The sequence below is a fragment of the Cricetulus griseus genome, chromosome 7, assembly GCF_003668045.3.
Source record: "Cricetulus griseus strain 17A/GY chromosome 7, alternate assembly CriGri-PICRH-1.0, whole genome shotgun sequence".
NCBI lineage: Eukaryota > Metazoa > Chordata > Mammalia > Rodentia > Cricetidae > Cricetulus > Cricetulus griseus.
This window is the reverse complement of record NC_048600.1, coordinates 73,894,351-73,904,967: the sequence shown is the minus strand read 5'-3', so window position 1 is coordinate 73,904,967 and position 10,617 is coordinate 73,894,351.

The following is a 10,617-nucleotide window of genomic DNA, read 5'->3' as shown; positions in this document are numbered from 1 at the left end:
AGGCTAGAGGATTGCTACAAGTCTGAGGCCCACATAGGCCATCCAGTAAGTTCTAAGCCAGGCTAGGCTACAGAGTAAGACCCATTCATCTAGCATTGCCCTACTTCAGAAAACAGCTCCACCCCTGTAGAAGGTCAGAGGAGGGCCAAAGAAGCACCTGTGTGAGAGTATAGTCTTAGAACAGAGAGGCACCCTAGAGCCAGCTCATGATGCTGGCCTGGGTAGATGAAAGCAAATGATGTCTGTTATCTTTGGATATGAGGTCTTGCTTTTCCAGCATGGAACATTCCCTGAAGTGCTGTCTTATGTTCAAACAAAGCTATTTTCAATTGTCTGCCGGGCCAGCTGCTGAGCCTCTTAATAGGTAGGAGCTCAACCTGAGGAAGCTCTGCATTCCCATCAGAGAGTAAAACTTGCTGCATCAATAGGGACAAAGGATGGGATGCTGTGTGTGCTTCTGGACCACCCCCAAAAAAGTATCATTCCTTTTTTGTTTGTTTGGTGTTGTTTTTTGGTTTTTGGGTTTTTTTTTTTTTGTTTTTTTTTGGGTTTTTTTTTTGTTTTTTTTGAGACGGTTTCTCTGTGTAGCTTTGGAGCCTCTCCTGGCACTTGCTCTGTAGACCAGGCTGGCCTCGAACTCACGGAGATCCACCTGCCTCTGCCTCCCAAGTATTGGGATCAAAGGCGTGCGCCACCACTGCCCGGCAACAATGTCATTCTTAAAGGTTGACTCAACCATCAGAAAATGCATGTGCTGGCTGGTTTTTTGTCAATTTGACACAAGCTAGAGCTACGGAAAAGGAGGGAGACTCAATTGAGAAATGCCTCCAAGCCAGGCAGTGGTGGCACACGCCTTTGATCCCATCACTTGGGAGGCAGAGGCAGGCAGATCTCTGTGAGTTCAAGACCAGCCTGGTCTACAGAGCGAGTTCCAGGACAGCCTCCAAAGCCACAGAGAAACCCTGTATCAAGAAACCAAAAAAAAAAAAAAAAGATTTGGCTGTAGACAAACCTGTAAGGTATTTTCTTAATGATTGATGGAGGAGGGCTCAGCTCATTATAGATGGAGCAGGTGGTCCTGGGTTCTATAAGAAAGAAGGCTGAGCAAGCTACCTGGAACAAGCCAGTAGGCAGTACTTCATGGCCTTGCTCCAGCTCCTGACTTAAGGTTCCTGTCCTGTTTTGAGTTCCCATGATGAACAGTGATGTGGAAGGTAAGCTGAATAAACCCTTTTCTCCCTAAGTTGCTTTCTTTGGTCGTGGTGCTTTATCACAGTAATAGAAGCCCTAACTAAGGCCGGACATGGTGGTACATACCTTTAATCCCAGCACAGAGACAGAGACAGACAGCCGGATAAGCGTGCCACTATAACCTTTAACTATTGCTTAAAGAGAAACAGTCTTTATCAGAAATATTCCATTGGCTCCTATAAAATGCATGAAGAGCTGTGTATTGTATACGGCCTTAACCATCTTGGGGTGGTCTTTTTTTCCCCCAAAGACAGGGTTTCTCTGTGTATCAGTCCTAGCTGTCCTGGAATTTGCTTTGTAGTCCAGGTTGGCCTTAAACTCATAGAGATCCTCCTGCCTCTGCCTCCCAAGTGCTGGGATTAAAAGGTATGTGCCACCATCACACGGCTGGGGTGGACTTTTAATCTCTGCCCCCAAAGAGCATTTTCATGAAGCTGAGCAAGTTTTACAGAAGTCAAACTTTGAAGGTTCCTAGTGTAGTGTACGTGTTTTATTTTTAGTAGACAGAATGTGCCGTGCAAGTGTTGATGGTGGTCACCTCTTAAGAGAGAAGAGCAGATGTCAGCTGTTAGGTCTCAAAACTGAGGACAAATGGCTGAGGTGCCTATTTAATATATCAAGGCAGCGGCTGGCCACTATGTTCTCCCAGCATCCCTCAGTCCCTACCTGACACAGGGTCCTCCTGGCTGGCATATCCGGCCCCCTCCCCTCAACCTCTCCAGCCCCCCGGGCTTCATTGCTCTTCCCTAGCTACTCTTCCCTATATAAGTCAGCCATTTTGCCTATGGCAGTCCTTTTGGCCTCTTTCCCTCTTGAACTCTGCTCCCGTGTCACCGCTTCCCCTCCCCCTTCTCACAAGGCCTGGTTCAGTTAGCCGATCATGTTCACTCTGGATTCTCCCAGGTGTCTCTGCTCTCCCTTATATCTATAGTAAAAACCTCAACCCCTTAAGAAAAGCCATGCCCCCTCCTTTTATTTATTTATTTTTTTCATTCATCAACTTCTGGAGAATGGATGGGACAGGTAGGTGCATAGAAGACAAAGTCAACAGCCCACTTCGCTTCTGTGTTTCAGATGAAAGACCGAGTTCCTTACTCTATTATTCCTATGTAACCTATTATTTCCTATTTGTTAGTAAATTCATTCAAGGCCTAGTATTTTTTGGTTTGTTTTTTGTTTTTTGAGACAGGGTTTCTCTGTGGCTTTGGAGGCTGTCCTGGAACTAGCTCTTGTAGACCAGGCTGGTCTCGAACTCACAGAGATCCGCCTGCTTCTGCCTCCCGAGTGCTGGGACTAAAGCCATGAGCCACCGTCGCCCAGCCAAGGTCTAGTTTTTTTTTTTATTTTAAAAAAATCCTTTTTTCTCCTCATCCTCTTTTGAGCATCAAATCTCCTGGGACCGGAGTTACTGACAGCTGCCGTGTGGGTGCTGGGAATCGATCCCAGGTCCTTTGGAAGAACAGCCAGTACTCTTAACTGCTGAGCCATCCCTCTAGCCCCAAACAGCAGAACATTTTAAGACAGGATGTTAGAAGGGAGTCTATAGTGAAACGTAATGAATGCGGATCGCAATGGAGTCAGAGCAAGTTTGATGAGCAGATGTTTATTAGGAAAGTACTCAAGCGACAGATTCAGTCTTGTACAACCAGGCAGGTCAGGAAACAGAGAGCCGTATGCATTCGACCCTCATATTTAAAGTCTTGCTACAGCACTCTGACCATGCCCAAGTGCTTGTGGTCTGCATTACCTGTGCCAACCTCCAAATGGGCGTGGTCAGCATTTCCCCCACAATGCCCCTTTTAGTCTAAAAGAGGATTAAAACTTAACAGTGTAAAGTATCTATCATTAACAATCATAAGGGAGAACTATAAGAAGTTATAATATTCTACTAATGTCACATCTTAACTGTAACTATTCCAACTAAACCTTAAAATCATCTGAAACAGATGTCCAAGCTTGAACACCTCCTTCCAAACCCAACCTTAAACAATAGGAATCTATCCCTAACTAGGTGGCAACAGTGGGGAAAGGGACATAGTATTCTCCATGCTACGTTCTGCTGAACTGGAACGATGATGGCCTCGTAAAAAATGTTAGTGTAGTGAAAGTCCTGCATGGGTTAAATCCAGTCTGTGTCTGGTGGGAGATGCTTGATTGAAGGTTCAGGTTGAAGTCCTTATCTTGATTGAAGTTCTTGTGTTGATTGAAGTCGGTACCTAAAGTTCTGGCCGGAGTGTCAGTTGAAACAAAGCCGGAGTGTCAGTTGAAACAAAGCAGGAGTGTCAGTTGAAACAAAGCAGGAGTGTCAGTTGAAACAAAGCAAGTTGGATCCAGTGTACTCGAGGTGTGGTCCATTTTCTTTTTGGAGCATCCAGGGATTGCTGTCAGGCAGGTCTTTATTGGCTGTGTGGGACTCAAACATAAATGTTAGCAGAGAAATGTTTGCTTGTATATGTATGCATACGGGAAAGGCAAAAATAGAAAAATAACAATTGAGGGAATGTATACTTTGAGAGAAAGAGCCAAGCAAAGACAAATGACAGTCCCCGATTTTTCTCCTATTCTGTATTACATCAATTGGCTTCTTGATAAAATACAGAAACTCTGAAGTTTATTTTAATAATGTGCTTGGATTTAGAGGAGGAAAGCCAGATCCAACTCTAAAGCCAGCATTGGTTTAATTGAATAGGGACTAGGAAGTAAAGCAAAATAAATGTAGATTTATTTTTTGAGTTTTGTTTGGTGTTATAGCTACCTCCTCTTCTTTAAGTATCTACCCATGCAATGTCCTTTGACTTCTGAAGATGAGTTGTCCTGTGAAGATAAAAGCAAAACACTTCCCTTTCCTTTGGGAGGTTTCTATACAGTTTATGAGATAAACCTTGGTAGATTACCTGTCATTCTTCCTCTTCAAGAGGTTTTTCTTTTTCAACTCAAATCTTGATTAACTTTGATGGTATCCAAAGTTTTTCTTCTCCTGTAGGAACAAAGGGGAAACCCCTTCACCAATGTAGCACATGTCCTGGTTTCCATACAGAGGCCAGTACATTTTTTGGGTTTTTTTGTTTGTTTGTTTTTCCAGACAGGGTTTCTCTGTGGCTTTGGAGACTGTTCTGGAACTAGCTCTTGTAGACCAGGCTGGTCTCGAACTCACAGATCCGCCTGCCTCTGCCTCCCGAGTGCTGGGATTAAAGGCGTGTGCCACCACCGCCCGGCTATTTTTGAAGTATACCAGCTGATTCAGTGCAGCAGTTTTTTCTGTAGTCCAGTGTCGTTCTGCAGCTCTTTCTCCTTTCTCATTAGCATTAAGAAAGTTTAGTGTTAATAACACATTATGTAACCTATGTTTGGGAGGTGGGGTTGTTCCCTCAGCCTGTTTGTGGAGCATTTCTTTTAGTGTTCTGTTAAATCTCTCTACCACTGCTTGTCCTGTAGGATTGTGTGGTATACTGGTTATGTGTTGTATGTTATATTTAAAAAACTGTTCTAATTTAGTGGAGACATATGCTGGAGCATTGTCAGTTTTTATTTGTGCAGGTATATCCATAACAGCCATCACCTCTAACAGATGTGTTATAACAGAATTGGCCTTTTCACAGCTAAGAGCAGTAGCCCATTGAAACCCTGAAAATGTATCTATAGTATGATGCATATATTTCAAATTTCCATATTCTGCAAAGTGAAAGACATCCATCTGCCAAACCTCACTTCTCCAAATGCCCTTAAGATTACAGCCTGCTAGCAATGGAGCTTGATTATAAAAGGAACAGGTAGGACAGTTTCTTACTATCTCCTTGACTGGTTGCCAAGTGATGGAGAAGTCCTTTTTCAAACCTTTGCTATTTGCATGATTTTTCTTGGGAAATTCTGAGGCTTCTAGCATGCTTCTTATTAATAAACAATCAATCTCATCATTGCCTTGTGCTAGTGGGCCTGGCAGACCTGTATGGGGTCTGATATGTGTAATATACATAATTCTGTTTCTGATTGTTTCCTAAACAGTGAAGTTAATTCTGTATAATCAGGAACGAATTCTGCAGTCTTAATGTGTAAGACAACTCTCTCTGCATATTGAGAATCAGTAACTATATTAAGAGGCTCTAAAATCCATAAGTACCGTAAGAATTGCATATAATTCTGCCTCTGTACAGATGTATACCGACTTTGAACTACTTTACTTACCTCTCCCAATTTATAACCTGCCTTACCTGATTTGTTGGCATCAGTGTAGAAGGTAAGAATTCCAAAAATAGGAGTTTGTCTTACAATATGTGGAAGGATCCATCCAGATTGTCTTTTTTATGAATTTAATTGTGTCAGTTTTGGGATAATTGTTGCTAATTGTTCCCAAAAAGTCAGTAAGTGCTATCTGCCAGTATTCATTTTCCTTCCATAAGGAGGCAATTTCCTCATTAAAAGTACTATAATTTCTGCATGATCTTTTCCAGTCAGTTGACAAAGTCTCAATTTGCCCTTTAGAAGCAAATCAAATATTTTCTATGTCCATCTTTAGCTTTTTATTCTGTTTATGTGGCAGAAATATCCATTTCAATGTAATATCTTCCCTCTGCATCAGAATCCCTGAAGGGCATTCTCTGGATGGTAAGATAACCAGAATACAGTCTAAATTTGGGTTCACACAGACTACATGTGCATCCAGTATTCTGCTTTCTACAAGCAAACATTTATAAACAATATTTGGGAATTTGGGCGCCGTTCATTCCAAACTGCTTCCTGCAAGTTGGGGGCGATGTCCATACCATGGGGATCATGATAAAACACACCACCTGGCTAACTGGTTTTTAATGATTGCTTCAGGGATTGTAGTGTGTACACTTAGGTTAAGTCAGATTAATGTTTACTGTTAGGCTTTGGGTGCCGTTTGAACTTGTCTCCCAATGGGTCATATGCTGAGAACTTCATCTGTGGGATGGGAGAGGATGGACATAGGGTAGCACTAATTGGACTCAGGGGTTTATTAATAACAAAAAAGGAAGCCGTGAAGTTGGGAGGGTGATGGGGTCAGAGGGCATTAGGAAAGAGGTGGCAATTGTAGATGGGTATGATCAAAATACTTTGTATAAATGTATGAAATTTTAAACGAATGAATAGCCAGGCATAGTGGCACACAACTTTAATCACAGCTCTCAGAAAGCAGAGGCAAATGTGTTGCAAGATATTTGATTACACTGTGTAAAGATATGTTACTGTGATTGGGTTAATAAAAAGCTAATCAATAGCTAAGCAGGAGGTATAGGTGAGACTTCCGGACAGAGAGAGCTCTGGAAAGAAAGAAGAGGCGCCCACCAGCCAGACACAGAAGCAGGACATGCAGGAGAGGTAAAAGCCACGAGTCACAGGGCAGCATGTAGATTAATAGAAATGGGTTAATTTAAGTTATAAGAACTAATTAGAAGCTTAAGCCTAAGCTAAGGTCAAGCTTTCATAATCAATAAGAAGTTTCTGTATCATTCTTTGCAAGCTGGCAGCCCAAAGAAAAATTTGCCTACACAGGTGGACCTCTATGAGCTCAAGGCCAGCCTGGTCTACACAGTGAATTCCAGCCAGCCAGGGGCTACATAGAGAGGGCATACATATAGGCAAATACTCAGATTTTTTTTATTTAAATGTCCAACAACTTTTTTAAAAAAGTAAAAACTAAAGACTACATTATAGTGGGAAATTACCAATATGGAGTCAGGTAGAAATATAAGGGTATTTAATAGGGAAAAGCCTTACTTACAGAGCGACCTAGCCAGCCGGTGGGTCAGCAGCCTGTACAGCAAGTACCAAAGAGAAACCGAAACCGCAAACGCAGTCACCCTACGTCACTCTGACCACGCCCTCACAAGTCTGGTTAGGCACAATTGTAGCCAGCCCCTAAGAAGGCATGGCTACAGCTTCCCCTACAATTCCCCTTTTAGTCTAAAAGAGGATTAAAACTTAACAGTATATACAACAATCTGCTTATGTCACATCCTAACTATCTATTTTAACTAAACCCTAAAGTCATCTGAAAGAGGTGTCCAAGCCTGAACACCTCCTTCCAATCCCAACCATAAACAATAGGAAGCTATTCCTAACTAGGTATATACACTATCCTAAGTGACAACAATGGGGAAAGGGGGCGTAGCATTCTCCAAGTTACTTCCTGCTGAAATGGGACTATGATAGTCATGTGGGGTCCTGTAGGAAGAAAATGTTAGTATCCAGTCTATGTTAGATGGGATTCACTTGATTGAAGATCTCGCTTGAAATCCTCAACTTGATTGAAGTCAGTACTCGAACCTCTGGCCGGAGTGTCAGTTGAAATGGAGCAAGTTGGATCCAGTGCAGTCGAGGAGGTGTGGCCCATTTTCTTTCCAGGGTGTCCAGGGATTGCTGTCAGGCAGGTCTTCATTGGCTGTGTGGGACTCAAACATAAAGAGTTAGCAGAGAAATGTTTGCTTGTGTATGTACACATGCTGGGGAATCCAACCATGAGAGCATAACAATTATGAGAGGGTGTACACCTTGAGAGAAAGATCCAAGAAGAGACAAAGACAGTCCCCAAATTCTTCTTTTATTCTGTATTACATCAATTGGCTTCTTGATACAATACAGAAACACTAAAGCTTAGTTAAATAATGTGCTTGGATTTTAGAGGAGGAAAGCCAAATCCACCTCTAAATCCAGCATTGGTTTAATTGAATAGGGACTAGGAAATATAGAGAAATGGAGTTTGAGAGACAGCTGTAAAGTTCACCATATGGCACATTCCTTTTGTTTGATGGTTATAGTTACCTTTTCTTCTTAAGTATCTACCCATGCAGTGTCCTTTGCCTTCTGGAGATGAGTTTTCCTGTGAAGATAAAAGCAAAACACTTCCCTTTCCTTTGGGAGGTTTCTATTTAGTTTATGAGATATACCTTAGTAGAATACCTGTCATTTGTCCTCGTTGAGAGGTTTTCAACTCGGATCTTGATCAACTTTGAAGGTATCCAAAGTTGTTCTTCTCCTGTGGAAACCAATGCAAAACCCCTACCCCAACGTAACACATGTCCTGGTTTCCATACAGAGGTTAGTACATCTTTGAAGTATACCGGCTAGTTGAGTTCAGCAGTTTTTTCCGTAGTCCAGTGTCTTTCTGTAGCAGTTTGTCCTTTTTCACTGGCATTAAGAAAGTTTAGTGTTAATAAAGCATTATGTAACCTATGTTTGGGGGGGTTTAGTCTTCCAAGCTTGTTTGTTGAGCATCTCCTTAAGTGTTCGATTAGATCTCTCAACCACTGCTTGTCCTGTAGGATTGTGTATACCGGTATACCGGTAACATGCTTTATGTTATAATATTTGAAAAATTGTTCCAATTTTGTAGAGACATATGCTGGAGCATTGTCAGTTTTTATTTGTGCAGGTATACCCATAACTGCCATCACCTCTAGCAGTGTGTAATAACAGAATCAGCTTTTTCAGAGTTAAGAGCAGTAGCCCATTGGAACCCTGAGAATGTGTCTATAGTATGATGCTCATATTTCAAATTTCCAAATTCTGCAAAGTGAAAGACATCCATCTGCCAAACCTCATTTCTCTGAATGCCCTTAGGATTACAACCTGCTGGCAATGGAGTTTGACTATAAAAGGAACAAGTAGGACAGTTTTTCACTATCTCCTTGGCTTGTTGCCAATTGATGGAGAAGTCCTTTTCCAAACCATTGCTATTTACATGATGTTTCTTATGAAATTCTGAGGCTTCTAGCACACTTCCAATTAATAAATGATCAATCTCATCATTGCCTTGTGCTAGTGGGCCAGGCAGACCCGTATGGGATCTGATATGTGTAATATATATAGGATTACTTCTGTTTCTGATAGTTTCCTGTAATTGTAAAAACAGAGAAGTTAATTCTGTATTATCAGGAACAAATTCTGCAGTCTCAATGTGTAACACGACTCTCTCTGCATATTGGGAATCAGTAACTATATTAAGAGGTTCTGTAAAATCCATGAGTACCATGAGAATTGCATATAATTCTGCCTTCTGTACAGATGTATATGGACTTTGAACTACTTTACTTACCTCACCTGCTTTATAACCTGCCTTACCTGATTTATTGGCATCAGTGTAGAAGGTAAGAACTCGAAAAATGGGAGTGTGTCTTACAATACGTGGAAGAATCCAGACTGTCTTTTTTATGAATTTAATTGTGTCAGTTTTGGGATAATTGTTGCTAATTGTTTCCAAAAAGTCAGTAAGAGCTATTTGCCAATGTTCATTATCCTTCCACAAGGAGGAAATTTCTTCATTAGTTAAAGGTACTATAATTTCTGCTGGATCTTTTCCAGTCAGCTGATGAAGTCTTAATTTACCCTTTAAAATCAAATCAGAAATCTTTTCTATATATGTCTTTAATTTTTTATTCTGTTTATGTGACAGAAATATCCATTCTAATATAGTGTTTTCCCTTTGCATCAGAATTCCAGAAGGGTATTCTCTGGATGGCAAGATAACCAGAATACAGTCTAAATCAAGGTTTATCCGATCTACATGTGCATCCAATATTCTGTTTTCTACCCATTGTAACTCTTTTTCTGCCTCATCAGATAATATTCTCGGACTGTTTAGGTCCTTATCACCTTTAAGGGACATTTTTAAATGCTTTAAGTCATGTCCTTCTACACCAATAATCGTCTGTAATTGAGAAATTTCCCCTAATAATTTCTGAAGAGAATTGAGAGTTTGATAACGATCTCTCCTAATTTGTACCTTTTGAAGTCTGATTCTCTTTAAGTCTATCTTGTAACCTAAATAGTTAATAGAATCTCCTCTTTGTATCTTTTTGGGGCAATCTGTAATCCCCAATGAGGCAGAACTTCCTTAACCATTTCAAACATACGTTCCAAAGTTTCTTTACTAGAATCTGATAAAAGAATATCATCCATGTAATGATAAACAAGAGATTGTGAAAATTTCTAGACCTAGAAAAACATGTAGATGAGCAGTTAGAGCAATTTACAGATTCACTAACGTGCTTGGAATCTTTTATGATTAAGAAGATTGAAACTTTTCAAAAGGATATCATTACTAGGCTTAAAGATCATTGGGATGCCTCAGAAGCAGAATCACTCCAATCCCAGGCACCTACTCCACCTAGGTATCGTGACTATTCTTCTAAGGTTGTTACTCGTACACCATTAGTGTATCCAGCTACCATGGTAGAAAAGCCAACTTCTAAGAAACACCCTCAGGGACAGATGGCTTATGAATGGCAACCTATACAGCTGAAGGATCTTAAGAATATTAAAGAATCAGTTGTCTCATATGGTCTCCATAGCCCATACGTAAAACAGCTATTACATTCATGGGCAACCTTTAACAGGGTGACACCC